Source organism: Phalangium opilio, unplaced genomic scaffold (genome assembly GCF_054372755.1).
Source record: "Phalangium opilio isolate 3A_F unplaced genomic scaffold, DU_Popi_V2 ptg000087l_1, whole genome shotgun sequence".
NCBI classification, from domain to species: Eukaryota; Metazoa; Arthropoda; class Arachnida; order Opiliones; family Phalangiidae; genus Phalangium; species Phalangium opilio.
The window spans coordinates 4,682,275-4,708,124 of record NW_028324192.1 but is presented as its reverse complement, the minus strand read 5'-3'; the positions used below and the strand labels follow the sequence as shown (position 1 = coordinate 4,708,124).

Here is a 25,850-nt window from a genome sequence, read left to right as displayed (position 1 = left end):
TCAGAAATTAAATGGTTGTCACGTATTGTGGAAAAGTTTTGACTTTTTACGCTACATCTGAGACCCCACAACACCTCTTGCGGGCGGGCTCGAACCACCAACCCTTCGATTAACAGCTGAACGCGCTAACCATTGCGCCACGGAAGCCCAAAAGTTCCGGGAGCGGTGTTGTGTGATCTCAAATGTAACGTAGAAAGCCAAAGTTTTTCCACAATACCTGACGACCATTTAATTTTTGGGCTTCCGTGGCGCAATGGTTAGCGCGTTCAGCTGCTATTCAAAAGACTGGTGGTTTGAGCTCTCCCGGGAGCGGTGTTGTGACGTCTCAAATGTAACATAAAATGTCAGAGTTTTTCCACAATACCTGTCGAACATTGAATTTTTGGGCTTCCGTGGCGCAATGGTTAGCGCGTTCAGCTGTTAATCGAGATTTTGGTGGTACGAGCCCACCCGGGAGAGGTGTTGTGGGGTCTCAGATGTAGCGTAAAAAGTCAAAACTTTTCCACAATACGTGACAATCATATAATTTCTGAGCTTCCGTGGCTCAATGGTTAGCGCGTTCGGCTGTTAACCAATAGGTTGGTGGTTCGAGCTCATCCGGGAGCGGTGTTGTGAGGTCTCAGATGTGACGTAGAAAGCCAAAGTTTTTCCACAATACCTGACGACCATTTAATTTTTGGGCTTCCGTGGCGCAATGGTTAGCGCGTTCGGCTGTTAACCAATAGGTTGGTGGTTCGTCCCCATCCGGGAGCGGTGTTGTGAGGTCTCAGATTTGACGTAAAAAATCAAGGTTTTTACACAATACCTGACGAGCATTTAACTTTTGGGCTTCCGTGGCGCAATGGTTAGCGCGTTCGGCTGTTAACCAATAGGTTGGAGGTTCCAGCCCATCCGGGAGCGGTGTTGTGAGGTCTCAGATGTGACGTAAAAAGTCAAGGTTTTTACACAATACCTTACGAGCATTAAACTTTTGGGCTTCCGTGGCGCAATGGTTAGCGCGTTCGGCTGTTAACCAATAGGTTGGTGGTTCGAGCCCATCCGGGAGCGGTGTTGTGAGGTCTCAGATGTGACGTAAGATGTCAAGGTTTTTACACAATACCTGACGAGTATTTAACTTTTGGGCTTCCGTGGCGCAATGGTTAGCGCGTTCGGCTGTTAACCAATAGGTTGGTGGTTCGAGCCCATCCGGGAGCGGTGTTGTGAGGTCTCAGATGTGACGTAAAAAGTCAAGGTTTTTACACAATACCTGACGAGCATTTAATTTTTGGGATTCCGTGGCGCAATGGTTAGCGCGTTCAGCTGTTAATCGAAAGGTTGGTGGTTCGAGCCCACCCGGGAGAGGTGTTGTGGGGTCTCAAATGTAACGTAGAAAGCCAAAGTTTTTCCACAACACCTGACAACCATTTAATTTCTGAGCTTCCGTGGCTCAATGGTTAGCGCGTTCGGCTGTTAACCAATAGGTTGGTGGTTCGAGCCCATCCGGGAGCGGTGTTGTGAGGTCTCAGATGTGACGTAAAAAGTCAAGGTTTTTACACAATACCTGACGAGCATTTAACTTTTGGGCTTCCGTGGCGCAATGGTTAGCGCGTTCGGCTGTTAACCAATAGGTTGGTGGTTCGAGCCCATCCGGGAGCGGTGTTGTGAGGTCTCAGATGTGACGTAAAAAGTCAAGGTTTTTACACAATACCTGACGAGCATTTAAATTTTGGGCTTCCTTGGCGCAATGGTTAGCGCGTTCGGCTGTTAACCAATAGGTTGGTGGTTCGAGCCCACCCGGGAGCGGTGTTTTGTGATCTCAAATGTAACGTAGAAAGCCAAAATTTTTCCACAATACCTGACGACCATTTAATTTTTGGGCTTCCGTGGTGCAATGGTTAGCACGTTCGGCTGTTAACCAATAGGTTGGTGGTTCGAGCCCATCCGGGAGCGGTGTTGTGAGGTCTCAGATGTGACGTAAAAAGTCAAGGTTTTTACACAATACCTGACGAGCATTTAATTTTTAGCTTCCGTGGCGCAATGGTTAGCGCGTTCAGCAGTTAACAAATAGGTTAGTGGTTCGAGCCCACCCGGGAGCGGCGTTGTGGGATCTCAAACGTAACGTAGAAAGCCAAAGTTTTTCCACAATACCTGACGACCATTTAATTTTTGGGCTTCCGTGGCGCAATGGTTAACGCGTTCGGCTGTTAACCAATAGGTTGGTGGTTCGAGCCCACCCGGGAGCGGTGTTGTGGGATCTCAAATGTAACGTAGAAAGCCAAAGTTTTTCCACAATACGTGACGACCATTAAATTTCTGAGCTTCCGTGGCTCAATGGTTAGCGCGTTCGGCTGTTAACCAATAGGTTGGTGGTTCGAGCCCATCCGGGAGCGGTGTTGTGACGTCTCAGATGTGACGTAAAAAGTCCAGGTTTTTCCACAATACCGGACGACCATTTAATTTTGGGGCTTCCGTGGCGCAATCGTTAGCGCGTTCGGCTGTTAACAGAAAGGTTGGTGGTTCGAGCACACCCGGGAGCGGTGCTATGAGGTCTCAGATGTTACGTAAAAAGTCCAGGTTTTTCCACAATACCGGACGACCATTTAATTTTTGGGCTTCCGTGGCGCAATGGTTAGCGCGTTCAGCTGCTATTCAAAAGACTGGTGGTTTGAGCCCTTCCGGGAGCGGTGTTGTGACGTCTCAGATGTAACATAAAATGTCAGAAATTTTCCACAATACCTGACGAATATTGAACTTTTGGGCTTCCGTGGCGCAATGGTTAGCGCGTTCGGCTGTTAACCAATAGGTTGGTGGTTCGAGCCCATCCGGGAGCGGTGTTGTGAGGTCTCAGAAGTGACGTAAAAAGTCAAGGTTTTTACACAATACCTGACGAGCATTTAATTTTTGGGCTTCCGTGGCGCAATGGTTAGCGCGTTCAGCAGTTAACAAATAGGTTAGTGGTTCGTGCCCACCCGGGAGCGGCGTTGTGGGATCTCAAACGTAACGTAGAAAGCCGAAGTTTTTCCACAATACCTGACGACCATTTATTTTTTGGGCTTCCTTGGCGCAATGGTTAGCGCGTTCGGCTGTTCACCGAAAGGTTGGTGGTTCGAGCCCAACCGAGAGAGGTGTTGTAGGGTCTCAGATGTAACGTAATAAGTCATAACTTATCCACAACACCTGACAACCATTTAATCTCTGAGCTTCCGTGGCTCAATGGTTAGCGCGTTCGGCTGTTAACCAATAGGTTGGTGGTTCGAGCCCATCCGGGAGCGGTGTTGTGAGGTCTCAGATGTAACGTAAAATGTCAGAGTTTTTCCACAATACCTGACGAACATTTAATTTTTGGGCTTCCGTGGCGCAATGGTTAGCGCGTTCGGCTGTTAACCAATAGGTTGGTGGTTCGAGCCCATCCGGGAGCGGTGTTGTGAGGTCTCAGATGTGACGTAAAAAGTCAAGGTTTTTACACAATACCTGACGAGCATTTAATTTTTAGCTTCCGTGGCGCAATGGTTAGCGCGTTCAGCAGTTAACAAATAGGTTAGTGGTTCGAGCCCACCCGGGAGCGGCGTTGTGGGATCTCAAACGTAACGTAGAAAGCCAAAGTTTTTCCACAATACCTGACGACCATTTAATTTTTGGGCTTCCGTGGCGCAATGGTTAACGCGTTCGGCTGTTAACCAATAGGTTGGTGGTTCGAGCCCACCCGGGAGCGGTGTTGTGGGATCTCAAATGTAACGTAGAAAGCCAAAGTTTTTCCACAATACCTGACGACCATTTATTTTTTGGGCTTCCTTGGCGCAATGGTTAGCGCGTTCGGCTGTTAACCGAAAGGTTGGTGGTTCGAGCCCAACCGAGAGAGGTGTTGTAGGGTCTCAGATGTAACGTAATAAGTCATAACTTATCCACAACACCTGACAACCATTTAATCTCTGAGCTTCCGTGGCTCAATGGTTAGCGCGTTCGGCTGTTAACCAATAGGTTGGTGGTTCGAGCCCATCCGGGAGCGGTGTTGTGAGGTCTCAGATGTAACGTAAAATGTCAGAGTTTTTCCACAATACCTGACGAACATTTAATTTTTGGGCTTCCGTGGCGCAATGGTTAGCGCGTTCGGCTGTTAACCAATAGGTTGTTGGTTCGAGCCCATCCGGGAGCGGTGTTGTGAGGTCTCAGATGTGACGTAAAAAGTCAAGGTTTTTACACAATACCTGACGAGCATTTAATTTTTAGCTTCCGTGGCGCAATGGTTAGCGCGTTCAGCAGTTAACAAATAGGTTAGTGGTTCGAGCCCACCCGGGAGCGGCGTTGTGGGATCTCAAACGTAACGTAGAAAGCCAAAGTTTTTCCACAATACCTGACGACCATTTAATTTTTGGGCTTCCGTGGCGCAATGGTTAACGCGTTCGGCTGTTAACCAATAGGTTGGTGGTTCGAGCCCACCCGGGAGCGGTGTTGTGGGATCTCAAATGTAACGTAGAAAGCCAAAGTTTTTCCACAATACGTGACGACCATTTAATTTCTGAGCTTCCGTGGCTCAATGGTTAGCGCGTTCGGCTGTTAACCAATAGGTTGGTGGTTCGAGCCCATCCGGGAGCGGTGTTGTGAGGTCTCAGAAGTGACGTAAAAAGTCAAGGTTTTTCCACAATACCTGACGAACATTTAATTTTTGGGCTTCCATGGCGCAATGGTTAGCGCGTTCGGCTGTTAACCGAAAGGTTGGTGGTTCGAGCCCAACCGGGAGAGGTGTTGTGGGGTCTCAGATGTAGCGTAAAAAGTCAAAACTTTTCCACAATACGTGACAACCATTTAATTTCTGAGCTTCCGTGGCTGAATGGTTAGCGCGTTCAGCTTTTAACCAATAGGGTGGTGGTTCGAGCCCACCCGGGAGCGGTGTTGTGGGATCTCAAATGTAACGTAGAAAGACAAAGTTTTTCCACAATACCTGACGACCATTTATTTTTTGGGCTTCCTTGGCGCAATGGTTAGCGCGTTCGGCTGTTAACCGAAAGGTTGGTGGTTCGAGCCCAACCGTGAGAGGTGTTGTAGGGTCTCAGATGTAACGTAATAAGTCATAACTTATCCACAATACCTGACAACCATTTAATCTCTGAGCTTCCGTGGCTCAATGGTTAGCGCGTTCGGCTGTTAACCAATAGGTTGGTGGTTCGAGCCCATCCGGGAGCGGTGTTGTGAGGTCTCAGATGTCACGTAAAATGTCAGAGTTTTTCCACAATACCTGACGAACATTTAATTTTTGGGCTTCCGTGGCGCAATGGTTAGCGCGTTCGGCTGTTAACCAATAGGTTGGTTGTTCGAGCCCATCCGAGAGCGGTGTTGTGAGGTCTCAGATGTGACGTAAAAAGTCAAGGTTTTTACACAATACCTGACGAGCATTTAACTTTTGGGCTTCCGTGGCGCAATGGTTAGCGCGTTCGGCTGTTAACCAATAGGTTGGTTGTTCGAGCCCATCCGGGAGCGGTGTTGTGAGGTCTCAGATGTGACGCAAAAAGTCAAGGTTTTTACACAATACCTGACGAGCATTTAATTTTTGGGCTTCCGTGGCTCAATGGTTAGCGCGTTCGGCTGTTAACCTAAAGGTTGGTGGTTCGTGCCCATCCGGGAGCGGTGTTGTGGCGTCTCAGATGTAACGTAAAATGTCAGAGTTTTTCCACAATACCTGACGAACATTTAATTTTTGGGCTTCCTTGGCGCAATTATTAGCGCGTTCAACTGTTAATCGAAAGGCTGGTGGTTCAAGCCCACCCGGAAGAGGTGTTGTGGGGTCTCAGATGTAGCGTAAAAAGTCAAAACGTATCCACAATACGTGACAACCATTTAATTTCTGAGATTCCGTGGCTCAATGGTTAGCGCGTTCGGCTGTTAACCAATAGGTTGGTGGTTCGAGCCCACCCGGGAGCGGTGGTGTGGGATCTCAAATGTAACGTAGAAAGCCAAAGTTTTGCCACAATACCTGACGACCATTAAATTTTTGGGCTTCCTTGGCGCAATTGTTAGTGCGTTCGGCTGTTAACCGAAAGGTTGGTGGTTCGTGCCCAACCGGAAGTGGTGTTGTAGGGTCTCAGATGTAACGTAAAAAGTCATAACGTATCTACAATACCTGACAACCATTCAATTTGTGAGCTTCCGTGGCTCAAAGGTTAGCGCGTTCGGCTGTTAACTAATAGGTGTGTGGTTCGAGCCCATCCGGGAGCGGTGTTGTGACGTCTCAGATGTGATGTAAAAAGTCAAGGTTTTTTCCACAACACCTGACGACCATTTAAATTTTGGGCTTCCGTGGCGCAATGTTTAGCAAGTTCGGCTGTTAACCAATAGGTTGGTGGTTCGAGCCCATCCGGGAGCGGTGTTGTGAGGTCTCAGATGTAACGTAAAATGTCAGAGTTTTTCCACAATACCTGACGAACATTTAATTTTTGGGCTTCCGTGGCGCAATGATTAGCGCGTTCAGCTGTTAATCGAAAGGTTGAAGGTTCGAGCTCACCAGGGAGAGGTGTTGTAGGGTCTCAGATGTAACGTAAAAAGTCTTAACTTATCTACAATACCTGACAACCATTTAATTTCTGAGCTTCCGTGGCTCAAAGGTTAGCGCGTTCGGCTGTTAACCAATAGGTGTGTGGTTCGAGCCCATCCGGGAGCGGTGTTGTGACGTATCAGATGTGAAGCAAAAAGTCAAGGTTTTTTCCACAACACCTGACGACTATTTAAATTCTGAGCTTCCGTGGCTCAATGGTTAGCGAATTCGGCTGTTAACAAATAGGTTGGTGGTTCGAGCCCACCCGGGAGCGGTGTTTTGGGATCTCAAATGTAACGTTGAAAGCCAAAATTTTTCCACAATACCTGACGACCATTTAATTTTTGGGCTTCCGTGGCGCAATGGTCAGCGCGTTCAGCTGTTAACCGAAAGGTTAATGTTCGAGCCCATCCGGGAGCGGTGTTGTGACGTCTCAGATGTAACGTAAAATGTCAGAGTTTTTCCACAATACCTGACGAACATTTAATTTTTGGGCTTCCTTGGCGCAATTATTAGCGCGTTCAACTGTTAATCGAAAGGCTGGTGGTTCAAGCGCACCCGGAAGAGGTGTTGTGGGGTCTCAGATGTAGCGTAAAAAGTCAAAACTTATCCACAATACGTGACAACCATTTAATTTCTGAGCTTCCGTGGCTCAAAGGTTAGCGCGTTCGGCTGTTAACCAATAGGTGTGTGGTTCGAGCCCATCCGGGAGGGGTGTTGTGACGTCTCAGATGTAACGTAAAATGTCAGAGTTTTTCCACAATACCTGACGAACATTTAATTTTTGGGCTTCCGTGGCGCAATGATTAGCGCGTTCAGCTGTTAATCGAAAGGTTGAAGGTTCGAGCCCACCCGGGAGAGGTGTTGTGGGGTCTCAGATGTAGCGTAAAAAGTCAAAACATTTCCACAATACGTGACAACCATTTAATTTCTGAGCTTCCGTGGCTCAATGGTTAGCGCGTTTGGCTGTTAACCAATAGGTTGGTGGTTCGAGCCCATCCGGGAGCGGTGTTGTGAGGTCTCAGATGTGACGTAAAAAGTCAAGGTTTTTACACAATACCTGACGAGCATTTAACTTTGGGCTTCCGTGGCTCAATGGTTAGCGCGTTCGGCTGTTAACCAATAGGTTGGTGGTTCGAGCCCATCCGGGAGCGGTGTTGTGAGGTCTCAGATGTGACGTAAAAAGTCAAGGTTTTTACACAATACCTGACGAGCATTTAACTTTGGGCATTCCGTGGCTCAATGGTTAGCGCGTTCGGCTGTTAACCAATAGGTTGGTGGTTCGAGCCCATCCGGGAGCGGTATTGTGACGTCTCAGATGTGACGTTAAAAGTCAAGGTTTTTCCAAAATACCTGACGACCATTTAATTTTTGGGCTTCCTTGGCGCAATGGTTAGCGCGTTCAGCTGCTATTCAAAAGACTGGTGGTTTGAGCTCTCCCGGGAGCGGTGTTGTGACGTCTCAAATGTAACATAAAATGTCAGAGTTTTTCCACAATACCTGTCGAACATTGAATTTTTGGGCTTCCGTGGCGCAATGGTTAGCGCGTTCAGCTGTTAATCGAAAGGTTGGTGGTACGAGCCCAAACGGGAGAGGTGTTGTGGGGTCTCAGATGTAGCGTAAAAAGTCAAAACTTTTCCACAATACGTGACAACCATTTAATTTCTGGGCTTCCGTGGCTCAATGATTAGCGCGTTCGGCTGTTAACCAATAGGTTGGTGGTTCGAGCCCAACCGGGAGCGGTGTTGTGAGGTCTCAGATGTAACGTAAAATGTCAGAGTTTTTCACAATACCTGACGAACATTTAATTTTTGGGCTTCCGTGGCGGAATGATTAGCGCGTTCAGCTGTTAATCGAAAGGTTGAAGGTTCGAGCCCACCCGGGAGAGGTGTTGTGGGGTCTCATATGTAGCGTAAAAAGTCAAAACTTATCCACAATACGTGACAATCATTTAATTTCTGAGCTTCCGTGGCTCAATGGTTAGCGCGTTCGGCTGTTAACCAATAGGTTGGTTGTTCGAGCTCATCCGGGAGCGGTGTTGTGAGGTCTCAGATGTGACGTAAAAAGTCAAGGCTTTTACGCAAAACCTGACGAGCATTTAATTTTTGGGCTTCCGTGGCGCAATGGTTAGCGCGTTCTGCTGTTGACCCATAGGTTGGTGGTTCGAGCCCACCCGGGAGCGGTGTTGTGGGATCTCAAATGTAACGTAGAAAGCCAAAGTTTATCCACAATACCTGACGACCATTTAATTTCTGAGCTTCCGTGGCTCAATGGTTAGCGCGTTCAGCTGTTAATCGAAAGGTTGGTGGTTGTGGGGTCTCAAATGTAACGTAGAAAGCCAAAGTTTTTCCACAATACCTGACAACCATTTAATTTCTGAGCTTCCGTGGCTCAATGGTTAGCGCGTTCGGCTGTTAGCCAATAGGTTGGTGCTTCAAGCATACCCGGGAGCGGTGTTGTGGGATCTCGAATGTAACGTAGAAAGCCAAAGTTTTTCCACAATACCTGACGACCATTTAATTTTTGGGCTTCCGTGGCGCAATGGTTAGCGCGTTCGGCTGTTAACCGAAAGGTTGGTGGTTCAAGCCCATCCGGGAGCGGTGTTGTGACGTCTCAGATGTTACGTAAAAAGTCAAGGTTTTTCCACAATACCTGACGACCATTTAATTTTTGGGCTTCCGTGGCTCAATGGTTAGCGCGTTCGGCTGTTAACCAATAGGTTGGTGGTTCGAGGCCACCCGGGAGCGGTGTTGTGGGATCTCACATGTAACGTAGAAAGCCAAAGTTTTTCCACAATACCTGACGACCATTTAATTTTTGGGCTTCCGTGGCGCAATGGTTAGCGCGTTCGGCTGTTAACCGAAAGGTTGGTGGTTCAAGCCCACCCGGGAGCGGTGTTGTGGGATCACGAATGTAACGTAGAAAGCCAAAGTTTTTCCAGAATACCTGACGACCATTTAATTTTTGGGCTTCCGTGGCGCAATAATTAGCGCGTTCAGCTGTTAATCGAAAGGTTGGTGGTTCGAGCCCACCCGAGAGAGGTGTTGTGGGGTCTCAGATGTAGCGTAAAAAGTCAAAACTTTTCCACAATACGTGACAACCATTTAATTTCTGATCTTTCGTGGCTCAATGGTTAGCGCGTTCGGCTGTTAGCTAATAGGTTGGTGGTTCGAGCCCACCCGGGAGCGGTGTTGTGGGATCTCAAATGTAACGTAGAAAGCCAAAGTTTTTCCACAATACCTGCCGACCATTTAATTTTTGGGCTTCCGGGGCGCAATGGTTAGCGCGTTCAGCTGTTATTCAAAAGACTGGTGGTTTGAGCCCTTTCGGGAGCGGTGTTGTGAGGTCTCAGATGTGACGTAAAAAGTCAAGGTTTTTCCACAATACCTGACGACCATTTAATTTTTGAGCTTCCGTGGCGCAATGGTTAGCGCGTTCTTCTGTTAATCGAAAGGTTGGTGGTTCGAGCCCACCCGGGAGAGGTGTTGTGGGGTCTCAGATGTAGCGTAAAAAGTCAAAACTTTTCCACAATACGTGACAACGATTTAATTTCTGAGCTTCCGTGGCTCAATGTTTAGCGCGTTCGGCTGTTAGCCAATAGGTTGGTGATTCGAGCCCACCCGGGAGCGGTGTTGTGGGATCTCAAATGAAACGTAGAAAGCCAAAGTTTTTCCACAATACCTGACGACCATTTAATTTCTGAGCATCCGTGGCTCAATGGTTAGCGCGTTCGGCTGTTAACCAATAGTTTGGTAGTTCGAGCCCATCCGGGAGCGGTGTTGTGAGGTCTCAGATGTGACGTAAAAAGTCAAGGTTTTTACGCAAAACCTGACGAGCATTTAATTTTTGGGCTTCCGTGGCGCAATGGTTAGCGCGTTCTGCTGTTGACCCATAGGTTGGTGGTTCGAGCCCACCCGGGAGCGGTGTTGTGGGATCTCAAATGTAACGTAGAAAGCCAAAGTTTTTCCACAACACCTGACGACCATTTAATTTCTGAGCTTCCGTGGCTCAATGGTTAGCGCGTTCAGCTGTTAATCGAAAGGTTGGTGGTTGTGGGGTCTCAAATGTAACGTAGAAAGCCAAAGTTTTTCCACAATACCTGACAACCATTTAATTTCTGAGCTTCCGTGGCTCAATGGTTAGCGCGTTCGGCTGTTAGCCAATAGGTTGGTGCTTCAAGCATACCCGGGAGCGGTGTTGTGGGATCTCGAATGTAACGTAGAAAGCCAAAGTTTTTCCACAATACCTGACGACCATTTAATTTTTGGGCTTCCGTGGCGCAATGGTTAGCGCGTTCGGCTGTTAACCGAAAGGTTGGTGGTTGAAGCCCATCCGGGAGCGGTGTTGTGACGACTCAGATGTTACGTAAAAAGTCAAGGTTTTTCCACAATACCTGACGACCATTTAATTTTTGGGCTTCCGTGGCGCAATGGTTAGCGCGTTCTGCTGTTGACCCATAGGTTGGTGGTTCGAGCCCACCCGGGAGCGGTGTTGTGGGATCTCAAATGTAACGTAGAAAGCCAAAGTTTATCCACAATACCTGACGACCATTTAATTTTTGGGCTTCCGGGGCGCAATGGTTAGCGCGTTCAGCTGTTATTCAAAAGACTGGTGGTTTGAGCCCTTTCGGGAGCGGTGTTGTGAGGTCTCAGATGTGACGTAAAAAGTCAAGGTTTTTACGCAAAACCTGACGAGCATTTAATTTTTGGGCTTCCGTGGCGCAATGGTTAGCGCGTTCTGCTGTTGACCCATAGGTTGGTGGTTCGAGCCCACCCGGGAGCGGTGTTGTGGGATCTCAAATGTAACGTAGAAAGCCAAAGTTTTTCCACAATATATGACGACCATTTAATTTCTGAGCTTCCGTGGCTCAATGGTTAGCGCGTTCAGCTGTTAATCGAAAGGTTGGTGGTTGTGGGGTCTCAAATGTAACGTAGAAAGCCAAAGTTTTTCCACAATACCTGACGACCATTTAATTTCTGAGCATCCGTGGCTCAATGGTTAGCGCGTTCGGCTGTTAACCAATAGTTTGGTAGTTCGAGCCCATCCGGGAGCGGTGTTGTGAGGTCTCAGATGTGACGTAAAAAGTCAAGGTTATTACGCAAAACCTGACGAGCATTTAATTTTTGGGCTTCCGTGGCGCAATGGTTAGCGCGTTCTGTTTTTGACCCATAGGTTGGTGGTTCGAGCCCACCCGGGAGCGGTGTTGTGGGATCTCAAATAATGTAGAAAGCCAAAGTTTTTCCACAATACCTGACGACCATTTAATTTCTGAGCTTCCGTGGCTCAATGGTTAGCGCGTTCAGCTGTTAATCGAAAGGTTGGTGGTTGTGGGGTCTCAAATGTAACGTAGAAAGCCAAAGTTTTTCCACAATACCTGACAACCATTTAATTTCTGAGCTTCCGTGGCTCAATGGTTAGCGCGTTCGGCTGTTAGCCAATAGGTTGGTGCTTCAAGCATACCCGGGAGCGGTGTTGTGGGATCTCGAATGTAACGTAGAAAGCCAAAGTTTTTCCACAATACCTGACGACCATTTAATTTTTGGGCTTCCGTGGCGCAATGGTTAGCGCGTTCGGCTGTTAACCGAAAGGTTGGTGGTTCAAGCCCATCCGGGAGCGGTGTTGTGACGTCTCAGATGTTACGTAAAAAGTCAAGGTTTTTCCACAATACCTGACGACCATTTAATTTTTGGGCTTCCGTGGCTCAATGGTTAGCGCGTTCGGCTGTTAACCAATAGGTTGGTGGTTCGAGGCCACCCGGGAGCGGTGTTGTGGGATCTCACATGTAACGTAGAAAGCCAAAGTTTTTCCACAATACCTGACGACCATTTAATTTTTGGGCTTCCGTGGCGCAATGGTTAGCGCGTTCGGCTGTTAACCGAAAGGTTGGTGGTTCGAGCCCACCCGGGAGCGGTGTTGTGGGATCTCAAATGTAACGTAGAAAGCCAAAGTTTTTCCAGAATACCTGACGACCATTTAATTTTTGGGCTTCCGGGGCGCAATGGTTAGCGCGTTCAGCTGTTATTCAAAAGACTGGTGGTTTGAGCCCTTTCGGGAGCGGTGTTGTGAGGTCTCAGATGTGACGTAAAAAGTCAAGGTTTTTCCACAATACCTGACGACCATTTAATTTTTGAGCTTCCGTGGCGCAATGGTTAGCTTGTTCTTCTGTTAATCGAAAGGTTGGTGGTTCGAGCCCACCCGGGAGAGGTGTTGTGGGGTCTCAGATGTAGCGTAAAAAGTCAAAACTTTTCCACAATACGTGACAACCATTTAATTTCTGAGCTTTCGTGGCTCAATGGTTAGCGCGTTCGGCTGTTAGCCAGTAGGTTGGTGGTTCGAGCCCACCCGGGAGCGGTGTTGTGGGATCTCAAATGTAACGTAGAAAGCCAAAGTTTTTCCACAATACCTGACGACCATTTAATTTTTGGGCTTCTGGGGCGCAATGGTTAGCGCGTTCAGCTGTTAATCGAAAGGTTGGTGGTTCGAGCCCACCCGGGAGAGGTGTTGTGGGGTCTCAGATGTAGCGTAAAAAGTCAAAACTTTTCCACAATACGTGACAACGATTTAATTTCTGAGCTTCCGTGGCTCAATGTTTAGCGCGTTCGGCTGTTATCCAATAGGTTGGTGGTTCTAGCCCACCCGGGAGCGGTGTTGTGGGATCTCAAATGTAACGTAGAAAGCCAAAGTTTTTCCACAATACCTGACGACCATTTAATTTCTGAGCTTCCGTGGCTCAATGGTTAGCGCGTTCGGCTGTTAACCAATAGTTTGGTAGTTCGAGCCCATCCGGGAGCGGTGTTGTGAGGTCTCAGATGTGACGTAAAATGTCAAGGTTTTTCCACAATACCTGACGACCATTTAATTTTTGAGCTTCCGTGGCGCAATGGTTAGCGCGTTCTTCTGTTAATCGAAAGGTTGGTGGTTCGAGCCCACCCGGGAGAGGTGTTGTGGGGTCTCAGATGTAGCGTAAAAAGTCAAAACTTTTCCACAATACGTGACAACGATTTAATTTCTGAGCTTCCGTGGCTCAATGTTTAGCTTGTTCGGCTGTTAACCAATAGGTTGGTGATTCGGGCCCACCCGGGAGCGGTGTTGTGAGTTCTCAGATGTGACGTAAAATGTCAGAGTTTTTCCACAATACCTGACGAATATTTAATATTTGGGCTTCCTTGGCGCAATGGTTAGCGCGTTTGGCTGTTAACAGAAAGGTTGGTGGTTCGAGCACACCCAGGAGCGGTGTTGTGACGTCTCGAATGTAACGTAAAATGTCAGAGTTTTTCCACAATACCTGACGAACATTTAATTTTTGGGCTTCCGTGGCGCAATAATTAGCGCGTTCAGCTGTTAATCGAAAGGTTGGTGGTTCGAGCCCACCCGAGAGAGGTGTTGTGGGGTCTCAGATGTAGCGTAAAAAGTCAAAACTTTTCCACAATACGTGACAACCATTTAATTTCTGAGCTTTCGTGGCTCAATGGTTAGCGCGTTCGGCTGTTAGCCAATAGGTTGGTGGTTCGAGCCCACCCGGGAGCGGTGTTGTGGGATCTCAAATGTAACGTAGAAAGCCAAAGTTTATCCACAATACCTGACGACCATTTAATTTTTGGGCTTCCGGGGCGCAATGGTTAGCGCGTTCAGCTGTTATTCAAAAGACTGGTGGTTTGAGCCGTTTCGGGAGCGGTGTTGTGAGGTCTCAGATGTGACGTAAAAATTCAAGGTTTTTCCACAATACCTGACGACCATTTAATTTTTGAGCTTCCGTCGCGCAATGGTTAGCGCGTTCTTCTGTTAATCGAAAGGTTGGTGGTTCGAGCCCACCCGGGAGAGGTGTTGTGGGGTCTCAGATGTAGCGTAAAAAGTCAAAACTTTTCCACAATACGTGACAACCATTTAATTTCTGAGCTTTCGTGGCTCAATGGTTAGCGCGTTCGGCTGTTAGCCAGTAGGTTGGTGGTTCGAGCCCACCCGGGAGCGGTGTTGTGGGATCTCAAATGTAACGTAGAAAGCCAAAGTTTTTCCACAATACCTGACGACCATTTAATTTTTGGGCTTCCGGGGCGCAATGGTTAGCGCGTTCGGCTGTTAACCAATAGGTTGGTGGTTCGAGGCCACCCGGGAGCGGTGTTGTGGGATCTCACATGTAACGTAGAAAGCCAAAGTTTTTCCACAATACCTGACGACCATTTAATTTTTGGGCTTCCGTGGCGCAATGGTTAGCGCGTTCGGCTGTTAACCGAAAGGTTGGTGGTTCGAGCCCACCCGGGAGCGGTGTTGTGGGATCTCAAATGAAACGTAGAAAGCTAAAGTTTTTCCACAATACCTGACGACCATTTAATTTCTGAGCATCCGTGGCTCAATGGTTAGCGCGTTCGGCTGTTAACCAATAGTTTGGTAGTTCGAGCCCATCCGGGAGCGGTGTTGTGAGGTCTCAGATGTGACGTAAAAAGTCAAGGTTATTACGCAAAACCTGACGAGCATTTAATTTTTGGGCTTCCGTGGCGCAATGGTTAGCGCGTTCTGTTTTTGACCCATAGGTTGGTGGTTCGAGCCCACCCGGGAGCGGTGTTGTGGGATCTCAAATAATGTAGAAAGCCAAAGTTTTTCCACAATACCTGACGACCATTTAATTTCTGAGCTTCCGTGGCTCAATGGTTAGCGCGTTCAGCTGTTAATCGAAAGGTTGGTGGTTGTGGGGTCTCAAATGTAACGTAGAAAGCCAAAGTTTTTCCACAATACCTGACAACCATTTAATTTCTGAGCTTCCGTGGCTCAATGGTTAGCGCGTTCGGCTGTTAGCCAATAGGTTGGTGCTTCAAGCATACCCGGGAGCGGTGTTGTGGGATCTCGGATGTAACGTAGAAAGCCAAAGTTTTTCCACAATACCTGACGACCATTTAATTTTTGGGCTTCCGTGGCGCAATGGTTAGCGCGTTCGGCTGTTAACCGAAAGGTTGGTGGTTCAAGCCCATCCGGGAGCGGTGTTGTGACGTCTCAGATGTTACGTAAAAAGTCAAGGTTTTTCCACAATACCTGACGACCATTTAATTTTTGGGCTTCCGTGGCTCAATGGTTAGCGCGTTCGGCTGTTAACCAATAGGTTGGTGGTTCGAGCCCACCCGGGAGCGGTGTTGTGGGATCTCAAATGTAACGTAGAAAGCCAAAGTTTTTCCAGAATACCTGACGACCATTTAATTTTTGGGCTTCCGGGGCGCAATGGTTAGCGCGTTCAGCTGTTATTCAAAAGACTGGTGGTTTGAGCCCTTTCGGGAGCGGTGTTGTGAGGTCTCAGATGTGACGTAAAAAGTCAAGGTTTTTCCACAATACCTGACGACCATTTAATTTTTGAGCTTCCGTGGCGCAATGGTTAGCGCGTTCTTCTGTTAATCGAAAGGTTGGTGGTTCGAGCCCACCCGGGAGAGGTGTTGTGGGGTCTCAGATGTAGCGTAAAAAGTCAAAACTTTTCCACAATACGTGACAACCATTTAATTTCTGAGCTTTCGTGGCTCAATGGTTAGCGCGTTCGGCTGTTAGCCAGTAGGTTGGTGGTTCGAGCCCACCCGGGAGCGGTGTTGTGGGATCTCAAATGTAACGTAGAAAGCCAAAGTTTTTCCACAATACCTGACGACCATTTAATTTTTGGGCTTCTGGGGCGCAATGGTTAGCGCGTTCAGCTGTTAATCGAAAGGTTGGTGGTTCGAGCCCACCCGGGAGAGGTGTTGTGGGGTCTCAGATGTAGCGTAAAAAGTCAAAACTTTTCCACAATACGTGACAACGATTTAATTTCTGAGCTTCCGTGGCTCAATGTTTAGCGCGTTCGGCTGTTATCCAATAGGTTGGTGGTTCGAGCCCACCCGGGAGCGGTGTTGTGGGATCTCAAATGTAACGTAGAAAGCCAAAGTTTTTCCACAATACCTGACGACCATTTAATTTCTGAGCTTCCGTGGCTCAATGGTTAGCGCGTTCGGCTGTTAACCAATAGTTTGGTAGTTCGAGCCCATCCGGGAGCGGTGTTGTGAGGTCTCAGATGTGACGTAAAATGTCAAGGTTTTTCCACAATACCTGACGACCATTTAATTTTTGAGCTTCCGTGGCGCAATGGTTAGCGCGTTCTTCTGTTAATCGAAAGGTTGGTGGTTCGAGCCCACCCGGGAGAGGTGTTGTGGGGTCTCAGATGTAGCGTAAAAAGTCAAAACTTTTCCACAATACGTGACAACGATTTAATTTCTGAGCTTCCGTGGCTCAATGTTTAGCTTGTTCGGCTGTTAACCAATAGGTTGGTGATTCGGGCCCACCCGGGAGCGGTGTTGTGAGTTCTCAGATGTGACGTAAAATGTCAGAGTTTTTCCACAATACCTGACGAATATTTAATATTTGGGCTTCCTTGGCGCAATGGTTAGCGCGTTTGGCTGTTAACAGAAAGGTTGGTGGTTCGAGCACACCCAGGAGCGGTGTTGTGACGTCTCGAATGTAACGTAAAATGTCAGAGTTTTTCCACAATACCTGACGAACATTTAATTTTTGGGCTTCCGTGGCGCAATAATTAGCGCGTTCAGCTGTTAATCGAAAGGTTGGTGGTTCGAGCCCACCCGAGAGAGGTGTTGTGGGGTCTCAGATGTAGCGTAAAAAGTCAAAACTTTTCCACAATACGTGACAACCATTTAATTTCTGAGCTTTCGTGGCTCAATGGTTAGCGCGTTCGGCTGTTAGCCAATAGGTTGGTGGTTCGAGCCCACCCGGGAGCGGTGTTGTGGGATCTCAAATGTAACGTAGAAAGCCAAAGTTTATCCACAATACCTGACGACCATTTAATTTTTGGGCTTCCGGGGCGCAATGGTTAGCGCGTTCAGCTGTTATTCAAAAGACTGGTGGTTTGAGCCGTTTCGGGAGCGGTGTTGTGAGGTCTCAGATGTGACGTAAAAATTCAAGGTTTTTCCACAATACCTGACGACCATTTAATTTTTGAGCTTCCGTGGCGCAATGGTTAGCGCGTTCTTCTGTTAATCGAAAGGTTGGTGGTTCGAGCCCACCCGGGAGAGGTGTTGTGGGGTCTCAGATGTAGCGTAAAAAGTCAAAACTTTTCCACAATACGTGACAACCATTTAATTTCTGAGCTTTCGTGGCTCAATGGTTAGCGCGTTCGGCTGTTAGCCAGTAGGTTGGTGGTTCGAGCCCACCCGGGAGCGGTGTTGTGGGATCTCAAATGTAACGTAGAAAGCCAAAGTTTTTCCACAATACCTGACGACCATTTAATTTTTGGGCTTCCGGGGCGCAATGGTTAGCGCGTTCAGCTGTTAATCGAAAGGTTGGTGGTTCGAGCCCACCCGGGAGAGGTGTTGTGGGGTCTCAGATGTAGCGTAAAAAGTCAAAACTTTTCCACAATACGTGACAACGATTTAATTTCTGAGATTCCGTGGCTCAATGTTTAGCGCGTTCGGCTGTTAGCCAATAGGTTGGTGGTTCGAGCCCACCCGGGAGCGGTGTTGTGGGATCTCAAATGTAACGTAGAAAGCCAAAGTTTTTCCACAATACCTGACGACCATTTAATTTCTGAGCTTCCGTGGCTCAATGGTTAGCGCGTTCGGCTGTTAACCAATAGTTTGGTAGTTCGAGCCCATCCGGGAGCGGTGTTGTGAGGTCTCAGATGTGACGTAAAATGTCAAGGTTTTTCCACAATACCTGACGACCATTTAATTTTTGAGCTTCCGTGGCGCAATGGTTAGCGCGTTCTTCTGTTAATCGAAAGGTTGGTGGTTCGAGCCCACCCGGGAGAGGTGTTGTGGGGTCTCAGATGTAGCGTAAAAAGTCAAAACTTTTCCACAATACGTGACAACGATTTAATTTCTGAGCTTCCGTGGCTCAATGTTTAGCGTGTTCGGCTGTTAACCAATAGGTTGGTGGTTCGGGCCCAGACGGGAGCGGTGTTGTGAGTTCTCAGATGTGACGTAAAATGTCAGAGTTTTTCCACAATACCTGACGAATATTTAATATTTGGGCTTCCTTGGCGCAATGGTTAGCGCGTTTGGCTGTTAACAGAAAGGTTGGTGGTTCGAGCACACCCAGGAGCGGTGTTGTGACGTCTCGAATGTAACGTAAAATGTCAGAGTTTTTCCACAATACCTGACGAACATTTAATTTTTGGGCTTCCGTGGCGCAATAATTAGCGCGTTCAGCTGTTAATCGAAAGGTTGGTGTTTCGAGCCCACCCGGGAGAGGTTTTGTGGGGTCTCAGATGTAGCGTAAAATGTCAAAACTTTTCCACAATACGTAACAACCATTTAATTTCTGAGCTTCCGTGGCTCAATGCTTAGCGCGTTCGGCTGTTAGCCAATAGGTTGGTGGTTCGAGCCCAACCGAGAGAGGTGTTGTAGGGTCTCAGATGTAACGTAATAAGTCATAACTTATCCACAATACGTGACAACCATTTAATTTCTGAGCTTCCGTGGCTCAATGGTTAGCGCGTTCGGCTGTTAACCAATAGGTTGGTGGTTCGAGCCCACCCGGGAGCGGTGGTGTGGGATCTCAAATGTAACGTAGAAAGCCAAAGTTTTGCCACAATACCTGACGACCTTTAAATTTTTGGGCTTCCTTGGCGCAATTGTTAGCGCCTTCGGCTGTTAACCGAAAGGTTGGTGGTTCGAGCCCAACCGGAATAGGGCTTGTGACGTCTCAGATGTGACGTAAAAAGCCAAGGTTTTTTCCACAACACCTGACGACCATTTAATTTTTGGGCTTCCGTGGCGCAATGGTTAGCGCGTTCGGCTTTTAACCAATAGGTTGGTGGTTCGAGCCCATCCGGGAGCGGTGTAGTGAGGTCTCAGATGTAACGTAAAATGTCAGAGTTTTTCCACAATACCTGACGAACATTTAATTTTTGGGCTTCCGTGCCGCAATGACTAGCGCGTTCAGCTGTTAATCGAAAGGTTGAAGGTTCGAGCCCACCCGGGAGAGGTGTTGTGGGGTCTCAGATGTAGCGTAAAAAGTCAAAACTTTTCCACAATACGTGACAACCATTTAATTTCTGAGCTTCCGTGGCGCAATGGTTAGCGCGTTCAGCAGTTAACAAATAATTTAGTGGTTCGAGCCGACCCGGGAGCGGCGTTGTGGGATCTCAAACGTAACGTAGAAAGCCAAAGTTTTTCCACAATACCTAATTCAAGCAAATGTAACGATATTCATTCAAAAAACTGTTAAAATTCAATTTTTCAATAAGAAATCGTTGTCACGGATTTTGTATCTTGAAGAAAAAAAACATGCGATTTTTTCGGTACACTTTTGAATGCATTTTTTTCCGGAGAAATGTTTGACCGAATTCAGCTTAATTCCCTATAAAACACTCATTGAAAGTGATTTCATCTCGATTGAACAATAATTAAAAATTTACCTCGATTTTTAATAACATTTTCAAAATCGACGTTTCACGGCCAAAGAAGCTTACTTTGAGTATTTCTTCACTATTTTCAAATATGTTCACTGAAACCATTATTTTTATACTTTTTGCTTTAATTCAAGCAAATGTAACGATATTCAATCAAAAAACTGTTAAAATTAAATTTTTCAATAAGAAATCGTTGTCACGGATTTTGTATCTTGAAGAAGAAAAACATGCGATTTTTTCGGTTTTTTTTAATGCATTTTTTTCAGGAGAAATTTTTGACCGAATTCAGCTTAATTCCCTATAAAAAACTCATTAAAAGTGATTTCATCTCGATTGAACATTAAATAATAATGTACCTCGATTTTTAATAACATTTTCAAAATCGACGTTTCACGGCCAAAGAAGCATATTTTGAGTATTTCTTCACTATTTTCAAATATAACCACTGAAACCATTATTTTTATACTTTTTGCTTTAATTCAAGCAATGTAACGATATTCATTCAAAAAACTGTTAAAATTCAATTTTCAATAAGAAATCGTTGTCACGGATATTGTATCTTGAAGAAAAAAAACATGCGATTTTTCCGGTACACTTTTGAATGCATTTTTTTTGGAGAAATGTTTGACCGAATTCAGCTTAATTCCCCATAAAACACTCTTTGAAAGTGATTTCATCTTGATTGAACAAAAATTAAAAATTTACCTCGATTTTTAATAACATTTTCAAAATCGACGTTTCACGGCCAAAGAAGCATACTTTGAGTATTTCTTCACTATTTTCAAATATGTTCACTGAAACCATTATTTTTATACTTTTTGCTTTAATTCAAGCAATGTAGCGATATTCATTCAAAAAACTGTTAAAATTCAATTTTCAGTAAGAAATCGTATTCACGGATTTTGTGTCTTGAAGAAGAAAAACATGCGATTTTTTCGGTTTTTTTTTAATGCATTTTTTTCAGGAGAAATTTTTGACCGAATTCAGCTTAATTCCCTATAAAAAACTCATTAAAAGTGATTTCATCTCGATTGAACATTAAATAATAATGTACCTCGATTTTTAATAACATTTTCAAAATCGACGTTTCACGGCCAAAGAAGCATATTTTGAGTATTTCTTCACTATTTTCAAAAATAACCACTGAAACCATTATTTTTATACTTTTTGCTTTAATTCAAGCAAATGTAACGATATTCAATCAAAAAACTGTTAAAATTAAATTTTTCAATAAGAAATCGTTGTCACGGATTTTGTATCTTGAAGAAGAAAAACCTGCGATTTTTTCGGTACTTTTTTGAATGAATTTTTTTCTGGAGAAATTTTTGAACGAATTCAGCTTAATTCCCTATAAAACACTCATTAAAAGTGATTTCATCTCGATTGAACAATAAATAAAAATGTACCTCTATTTTTAATAACATTTTCAAAATCGACGTTTCACGGCCAAAGAAGCATATTTTGAGTATTTCTTCACTATATTCAAAAATAACCACTGAAACCATTATTTTTATACTTTTTGCTTTAATTCAAGCAAATGTAACGATATTCATTCAACAAACTGTTAAAATTCAATTTTAAATAAGAAATCGTTGTCACGGATTTTGTATCTTGAAGAAAAAAAACATGCGATTTTTTCGGTACACTTTTGAATGCATTTTTTTCTGGAGAAATTTTTGACCGAATTCAGCTTAATTCCCTATAAAACACTCAATAAAAGTGATTTCATCTCGATTGAACAATAAATAAAAATGTACCTCGATTTTTAATAACATTTTCAAAATCGACGTAACTCGGCCTAAGAAAAACATTTTGAGTATTTGTTCACTGTTTTCAAATATAACCACTGAAACCATTATTTTTGTAATTTTTGCGTTAATTCAAGCAAATGTAACGATATTCATTCAACAAACTGTTAAAATTCAATTTTAAATAAGAAATCGTTGTCACGGGTTTTGTGTCTTGAAGAAGAAAAACCTGCGATTTTTTCGGTACTTTTTTGAATGAATTTTTTCTGGAGAAATTTTTGACCGAATTCAGCTTAATTCCCTATAAAACACTCACTGAAAGTGATTTCATCTCGATTGAACAAAAATTAGAAATTTACCTCGATTTTTAATAACATTTTCAAAATCGACGTTTCACGGTCAAAGAAGCATACTTTGAGTATTTCTTCACTATTTTCAAATATGTTCACTGAAAGCATTATTTTTATACTTTTTGCTTTAATTCAAGCAAATGTAACTATATTCATTCAAAAAACTGTTAAAATTAAATTTTTCAATAAGAAATCGTTGTCACGGATTTTGTATCTTGAAGAAGAAAAACATGCGATTTTTTCGTACTTTTTTGAATGCATTTTTTTCAGGAGAAATTTTTGACCGAATTCAGCTTAATTCCCTATAAAACACTCATTAAAAGTGATTTCATCTCGATTGAACAATAAATAAAAATATACCTCGATTTTTAATAACATTTTCAAAATCGACGTTTCACGGCCAAAGAAGCATATTTTGAGTATTTCTTCACTATTTTCAAATATAACCACTGAAACCATTATTTTTATACTTTTTGCTTTAATTCAAGCAATGTAACGATATTCATTCAAAAAACTGTTAAAATTCAATTTTCAATAAGAAATCGTATTCAAGGATTTTGTGTCTTGAAGAAGAAAAACCTACGATTTTTTCGGTACTTTTTTGAATGAATTTTTTTCTGGAGAAATTTTTGACCGAATTCAGCTTAATTCCCTATAAAACACTCATTAAAAGTGATTTCATCTCGATTGAACAATAAATAAAAATGTACCTCGATTTTTAATAACATTTTCAAAATCGACGTTTCTCGGCCAAAGAAGCATATTTTGAGTATTTCTTCACTATTTTCAAAAATAACCACTGAAACCATTATTTTTATACTTTTTGCTTTAATTCAAGCAAATGTAACGATATTCATTCAACAAACTGTTAAAATTCAATTTTAAATAAGAAATCGTTGTCACGGATTTTGTATCTTGAAGAAAAAAAACATGCGATTTTTTCGGTACTTTTTTGAATGCATTTTTTTCTGGAGAAATTTTTGACCGAATTCAGCTTAATTCCCTATAAAACACTCAATAAAAGTGATTTCATCTCGATTGAACAATAAATAAAAATGTACCTCGATTTTTAATAACATTTTCAAAATCGACGTAACTCGGCCTAAGAAAAACATTTTGAGTATTTGTTCACTATTTACAAATATATTCACTGAAACCATTATTTCTATACTTTTTGCTTTAATTCAAGCAAATGTAACGATATTCATTCAAAAAACTGTTAAAATTAAATTTTTCAATAAGAAATCGTTGTCACGGATTTTGTATCTTGAAGAAGAAAAACCTGCGATTTTTTCGGTACTTTTTTGAATGAATTTTTTTCTGGAGAAATTTTTGAACGAATTCAGCTTAATTCCCTATAAAACACTCATTAAAAGTGATTTCATCTCGATTGAACAATAAATAAAAATGTACCTCTATTTTTAATAACATTTTCAAAATCGACGTTTCACGGCCAAAGAAGCATATTTTGAGTATTTCTTCACTATATTCAAAAATAACCACTGAAACCATTATTTTTATACTTTTTGCTTTAATTCAAGCAAATGTAACGATATTCATTCAACAAACTGTTAAAATTCAATTTTAAATAAGAAATCGTTGTCACGGATTTTGTATCTTGAAGAAAAAAAACATGCGATTTTTTCGGTACACTTTTGAATGCATTTTTTTCTGGAGAAATTTTTGACCGAATTCAGCTTAATTCCCTATAAAACACTCAATAAAAGTGATTTCATCTCGATTGAACAATAAATAAAAATGTACCTCGATTTTTAATAACATTTTCAAAATCGACGTAACTCGGCCTAAGAAAAACATTTTGAGTATTTGTTCACTGTTTTCAAATATAACCACTGAAACCATTATTTTTGTAATTTTTGCGTTAATTCAAGCAAATGTAACGATATTCATTCAACAAACTGTTAAAATTCAATTTTAAATAAGAAATCGTTGTCACGGGTTTTGTGTCTTGAAGAAGAAAAACCTGCGATTTTTTCGGTACTTTTTTGAATGAATTTTTTCTGGAGAAATTTTTGACCGAATTCAGCTTAATTCCCTATAAAACACTCACTGAAAGTGATTTCATCTCGATTGAACAAAAATTAGAAATTTACCTCGATTTTTAATAACATTTTCAAAATCGACGTTTCACGGTCAAAGAAGCATACTTTGAGTATTTCTTCACTATTTTCAAATATGTTCACTGAAAGCATTATTTTTATACTTTTTGCTTTAATTCAAGCAAATGTAACGATATTCATTCAAAAAACTGTTAAAATTAAATTTTTCAATAAGAAATCGTTGTCACGGATTTTGTATCTTGAAGAAGAAAAACATGCGATTTTTTCGTACTTTTTTGAATGCATTTTTTTCAGGAGAAATTTTTGACCGAATTCAGCTTAATTCCCTATAAAACACTCATTAAAAGTGATTTCATCTCGATTGAACAATAAATAAAAATATACCTCGATTTTTAATAACATTTTCAAAATCGACGTTTCACGGCCAAAGAAGCATATTTTGAGTATTTCTTCACTATTTTCAAATATAACCACTGAAACCATTATTTTTATACTTTTTGCTTTAATTCAAGCAATGTAACGATATTCATTCAAAAAACTGTTAAAATTCAATTTTCAATAAGAAATCGTATTCACGGATTTTGTGTCTTGAAGAAGAAAAACCTACGATTTTTTCGGTACTTTTTTGAATGAATTTTTTTCTGGAGAAATTTTTGACCGAATTCAGCTTAATTCCCTATAAAACACTCATTAAAAGTGATTTCATCTCGATTGAACAATAAATAAAAATGTACCTCGATTTTTAATAACATTTTCAAAATCGACGTTTCTCGGCCAAAGAAGCATATTTTGAGTATTTCTTCACTATTTTCAAAAATAACCACTGAAACCGTTATTTTTATACTTTTTGCTTTAATTCAAGCAAATGTAACGATATTCATTCAACAAACTGTTAAAATTCAATTTTAAATAAGAAATCGTTGTCACGGATTTTGTATCTTGAAGAAAAAAAACATGCGATTTTTTCGGTACTTTTTTGAATGCATTTTTTTCTGGAGAAATTTTTGACCGAATTCAGCTTAATTCCCTATAAAACACTCAATAAAAGTGATTTCATCTCGATTGAACAATAAATAAAAATGTACCTCGATTTTTAATAACATTTTCAAAATCGACGTAACTCGGCCTAAGAAAAACATTTTGAGTATTTGTTCACTGTTTTCAAATATAACCACTCAAACCATTATTTTTGTAATTTTTGCGTTAATTCAAGCAAATGTAACGATATTCATTCAACAAACTGTTAAAATTCAATTTTAAATAAGAAATCGTTGTCACGCATTTTGTATCTTGAAGAAAAAAACATGCGATTTTTTCGGTACACTTTTGAATGCATTTTTTTCTGGAGAAATGTTTGACCGAATTCAGCTTAATTCCCTATAAAACACTCATTGAAAGTGATTTGAAGGTTCGAGCCCACCCGGGAGAGGTGTTGTGGGGTCTCATATGTAGCGTAAAAAGTCAAAACTTATCCACAATACGTGACAATCATTTAATTTCTGAGCTTCCGTGGCTCAATGGATAGCGCGTTCGGCTGTTAACCAATAGGTTGGTGGTTCGAGCTCATCCGGGAGCGGTGTTGTGAGGTCTCAGATGTGACGTAGAAAGCCAAAGTTTTTCCACAATACCTGACGACCATTTAATTTTTGGGCTTCCGTGGCTCAATGGTTAGCGCGTTCGGCTGTTAACCAATAGGTTGGTGGTTCGAGCCCATCCGGGAGCGGTGTTGTGTGATCTCAAATGTAACGTAGAAAGCCAAAGTTTTTGCACAATAAATGACGACCATTTAATTTTTGG

General features: G+C 43.2%; 2 non-coding genes across 2 annotated transcripts; both read left to right on the top strand.

The window, feature by feature from the left end:
* The first annotated feature begins 12,342 nt into the window (after nucleotides 1-12,342).
* On the top strand, nucleotides 12,343-12,415 carry TRNAN-GUU (transfer RNA asparagine (anticodon GUU)). The gene has a single exon. It is a non-coding gene; the product is annotated as a tRNA-Asn (tRNA).
* Nucleotides 12,416-14,694: 2,279 nt separating this feature from the next.
* TRNAN-GUU (transfer RNA asparagine (anticodon GUU)) lies at nucleotides 14,695-14,767 on the top strand. The gene has a single exon. It is a non-coding gene; the product is annotated as a tRNA-Asn (tRNA).
* The last annotated feature ends 11,083 nt before the right edge of the window (nucleotides 14,768-25,850 follow it).